General features: G+C 34.3%; 1 pseudogene; it reads right to left on the minus strand.

The window, feature by feature from the left end:
* Positions 1 to 2,648: 2,648 nt before the first annotated feature.
* On the minus strand, positions 2,649 to 3,743 carry LOC149569640 (alpha N-terminal protein methyltransferase 1-like; annotated as a pseudogene).
* Positions 3,744 to 5,255: the final 1,512 nt, after the last annotated feature.

Raw genomic sequence — 5,255 nt, forward strand, 5'->3', positions numbered from 1 at the left:
TGTTGTCAAGTGGATTCTCAGATATTTGAGAGGAACATCTAATAAGTGTTTACACTTTGGGGGCTTTACTACTGATTTACAGGGCTATGTTGACTCAGATTTGGCAGGGGATATTGATACCATGCGGAGTACTATAGGTTATTTCTTTACTGTTGGTGGGGCAGCCATGAGCTGGGTTTCTAGGTTACAGAAGATTAATGCTCTATCCACTACAGAGGCAAAATATGTTGCTGCTACAGAGGCAGCCAAGGAGATGATATGGCTTCAGTTCTTCTTGGAAGAATTGGGACATCCTTAGAAGGATAATTATTTGTTCACAGATAGTCAGCGTTCCATTCATCTTGCAAAGAATTCAGCTTTACATTCTAAGACCAAACACATACAGTTGAGGTACCATTTCATTCGATCAGTTTTGGAGGATGGACAGTTAAAGCTGGAGAAGATACATACAAATGACAATCCAACAGATATGTTAACAAAGATTGTAACAAGGGAGAAGCTGAACTCCTCTTCAGCTTCGGTTGGTCTTCTAGACTAAACATAAATAAAAGAACAACGGAGTCCAGGGTGGTTTGATCCAGTGGGAGCCCCATGTGGTAGTGGTATTGCTACAGGATCAATCTCCAAGTGGGAGATTGTTGTTTAGTGTGGAGCCTGATCAGTCCCCAAGTGGGAGATTGTTAGATTATGGTGACTGATCAGGAAAGTACTAAACCCTAAAGCAGTTTAATACTTGTATAAAAGGGTTTAGGGTTGGGTATTTTCATTATAGTGTCATGCGAAATTGGTTCTTGTGGCGGTATTGAGTTGTAAGAGATTACGGATTGTAATTAGGTTGTAATCACTGGATTGTAATAAAATAGGATTTGTTGTTTGGTGGACATAGCCCAGGGATTGGGTGAACCATGTTAAGTCTTGATGCCTTGTGTTCATTTCTGTGTGATCTGTTATTTTCTATTATTGGTTATATTTGCATGTAGTTTTTTATTTTTGTCTGTGGTTTTATCCTAACAATTAGAAGGCATATGACATATAGCTTTATAAGTGTCTAGAACCATTTTTATAACATAGATCACTTTTTATGTTAAAATGAAGTAAAAACTACAATATTTATGTGGATGAACAATGCTATAGTTATAATCGTTGAAGACTTTATTGAATATGTGTATTTTCATTGATTTGAGATGACCAAAAAAGTCTCAAAATTATAATAAGATGGGGGCATGTACTAAGAGGACGCGATCCCTATGATATACATAAAGTCAATCGCACATCTATAACTTACAAGGTTTGACAGACAAGAAACAATCAAGATTAATAGCAACTCAAGTTTGGTCAAATCAATATTAACGAACAACCCTTTACCAACTCACATCAACATGACAAGACAAATGTATAAGGAATACTCGATCACATAAGGGTATTGACATGCCTTTGATGTCAATGTGTGACTCCTCTTACAATAGCACAAGAGCAATCATTACCCACGTCTCTTATGAATGCCAGCTTATGGGATCTACCATAGCATATAAGGAAAAGGTAAAATATGTCTGATTGGGCTTATAGAAAGGAATTAACAACTAGCAATTGCACCTTAGTGTGGAATAGGTATGCCCTAGAGGTATGTAAGATCATTCAAGTATGTATTCCTTTATATGTATCTTCCTCTCATACTCTCTATATCTCATTATCTCTTTACCAATATATCTTACCATCTTTATCTCTTCCTCTCTATGTCATCCTTTATATCTCCTTGCATCTCTTTCTATCTTTACCTCTTAATATATCTCTATCTCTTGATATAGTTTCCTCCCATCCTCACACTCTATATTCATCTATATCTTTATTGTCTTCTCCCCCCTTCATATCTAGACACATCTCCCCCTCTATGTCCATCTATTCTTTCCATCACCCCCTCCCTATATTTTTTAATCTCTACAACTTCATATTTCTTCCCCCATCTCTCCTTCAATATCTATCTCTATTTGGTTATCTCTCTATCCCTCTTTATTCATGTATACCTCCTCATTTCTACCTTTCTATTTATCACTTTCTACCTCTCTCATTCTCTCTTCTTTATATGTTAATATCTTCCATTTATACTCACTCCCTCTATCTCAATTTTTATCTTCATATTTTTCTTATTCTCAATCTTTATCTCCAAACCCCCTGCTCTCTCTCTCTCTCTCTCTCTCTCTCTCTCTCTCTCTCTCTCTCTCTCAGAGACACACACATACAAAATCTATTCATTCCTATCTCTCTTTATATATCACATCTTATCTCTATCTTCATCTTGTTTCTCTTTCTACCACCTCTATTTAACCCTTACCCATCTCTTATCACTCTTCTTCTCTCCATATCTCTCTTTTATATCCATTCATATTCTTACCTACCAAGCATATGCATTCATTATATATGTCATTTCTACAACATGATATACATTTCAGGAGTCATTATATAATTATATTATGTAATAATAAAACTTGACTCAAAGGCTTACTAGGAAAGAATAAATAAATAAATAGCTTAAGTCATAGCCATAAATTATTAAAATGAGTTTAGCTCTTTGAAAAAATAAAATAAAGAAAAATCTCCAAATTCTCAAAGTATGAAAATATCTAATAGCAAATCTAAAACCTAATAATGTCTCAAATGAGAAATCGCATGAAATTTACATGTAGATACATTTTTTCTCTTCTAAGAGAAATAAAAGTAAGACAATGTAGCAAACCCATTATCAATATCATCATAAGACAATCATCGATATTGCCTTCATGAACTAGAAGTAGGTCATGATGAAATTCCTTTTGTGCTTTCATTTGGTTCAAATATTTACCTATCTGGCTGAAAAGCATCCAAAAGTATGCATCATGTCTTGTAACACTTTGACCATCCTTATCCAATATAGATTCAATCCTTGCAATATTCTCCTTCAATACACATAACCCCAAAGTTTTGGACCTATTTTGACTCTGTTGAAAAAATTCCACTAAATCAACATCTATAAGATGGTCAATACACCAGTGGATCCATATTACATCATATCTTCTAGTTTCGAGAATACAATTAAAAATTCAGGCCTTTGTTTTGGAATGCTTGTCAATCTTCAATTTTTCCCAAGGACTCGAGAAAGTGTGAAACTCACTTTAATAGGTCAACCTCATGAAAATGGATAGGAAGAAGATGCACCTTGACATGAGGTTTTGTTGATCTACAAAATTTAAATCGATGGCATGTGATTTTCAGAATCAAGAAAATTTGAAGCGTCTCACGACCGTTCATTCATACTCGGCCCCCTAATATATCCTCTACATGTTTGCTAGTCACTTCTACTAAGAAATTAAGCATGGGAAATATTTGTGGTGCATGTTGCGAAGTAACTTCCATTCTCATTGTCTCCTTTAACAATCTCTTGTGGCACCCACATTCTTTTGTTCTAATTTTGGAGGCACTTCTAAGACCAACTCCAAAATTGATGCCACATAGATGGGCTTCATCTCTTTGCATTTGGGGGAGAAGGGTAGCAAGAAATGCACTGCTATTTTGCACTTCCTTCTGATGAATGTGTCCATAGTCTCCCAAAATGTCATCTATAGGTGCTTCCACATTTACCCAATACCCAACTCTTTTGATTCTTATTTTTCGTTTTCTCCTCTGGACTCCTCTTGCTACATTTCTCATGTGTTGGAGATTGTTTTGTCATCTAAATATAATCCCATCCCTTCCAATTCCATTGCAATAAGATTGATGAGCACAGTGAAGTCTACAGTTTGGATATTACCAACTTTTATCCAGTGTTTGGGCATCTCATTTAATTGTCATAGTGAGGACCCCTTCTAATTTTTCTTTTGTAGTGGATAGTAAAGAGGAAGAGTTGAAAAAAGGTTTTCATTTCGAGATGGTCTTCCTGTAGTGCCTTTTTGTAGGGGGAACACAGAGGGAGTGGAAGCGTAGACTGTGCTTTCAACAGATGTCAAATTTGGTTCAAATCAAGGTTGCTCTAATTCATTGCAATGGGAAGAAATTAGATGTGGACAATGGGCATTTGGTTCATCCTCACCTGCTTACGTTTCTATGTTCACACTTCAGCTTCATAATGGATATAGTGAATAGTAAATGTAAGGACAGTTGTTGAATAGTAAACATAAGGATAGTTGCCAATCTATGCTTTCCTACAAAATTAATACCGTGAACAATTTGAACAGGTTGGATGATTTTAATGGTCATCCACCATTATCAGGCATTATTAACCATTCGTTCTTCGGATCATCTCAGGCATCCCATATAAGGAAATGCCTATGGTGTTAAAAATATATGTAAACGATCCTTTAATTTGTAACTATAATTGTCATATGATTAAATATTTAGAGAAAATTATATATGTATATGTATATGTATATAAATTATTTTGAGATTACACACACATACATATACATACATATATATATGCTATATACGCATATATATACATGCATACATACATACAATTATATTTATTCAAATAGTTGACCTTTATGTTTGCATCTGAATATTTTATCTAATAGAAGCCATAAAACATTAATGCTCCCTCTTAGCTAGGGAGGATAAACACAAGGATAAATATTACTTCAACGTAATATTACAAATAACTATTTTGAGGATATCTACATTAGACTAAAAGGTTAATTTAATTTCATTTATTAAATTACCTTTACTCCATTCTTAAGATTTCCCTTTATGCACTTGCATTTTCATTTAATAATTAATTAGTAATTATTAAATGTCATTTACCTCTTCGTGTTTCCCTTTTAGGTTTTCGATCTCCTTCTATAGGGATTGATCATTTGTAAATATCATTTATCTTTTTCAATCTAATAATACAATTTTCCATATTTTCAGAGCAAAACCCTTACCTCTTATTTGTCTTTTCTTCTCTGTGACAGGGTCTTGGATGCATGTGTTCTTTAGGTTTTGTGGATTTGTATTGCTCAAATCCTACATGGTATCAGAGTCTGGCCTATTGTAGCTTGTTCTTATTTGGAGAAAAAGAGGAACGAGGGTTTGACAAAATAGATCTGACTTTTTTCAAGTATTTTTTGTGAAAATAGAGGGGTCTCTAAAATGTGGATCACTTTGAGGCCAAACAGACCTCATAGTTTGATTCAGAAGACATCCAAACCCTCATTTTCATATAAAATTAGTCAATTTTGGACAAAATTTTTGATAAGAAAAACAAGTTTTAAGGGATCCTGAAACCGATAAGTTTTACAGAAACA

The sequence above is a fragment of the Cupressus sempervirens genome, chromosome 3 (genome assembly GCF_028749045.1).
Source record: "Cupressus sempervirens isolate cs-2001-9-10 chromosome 3, ASM2874904v1, whole genome shotgun sequence".
Lineage (NCBI taxonomy): Eukaryota > Viridiplantae > Streptophyta > Pinopsida > Cupressales > Cupressaceae > Cupressus > Cupressus sempervirens.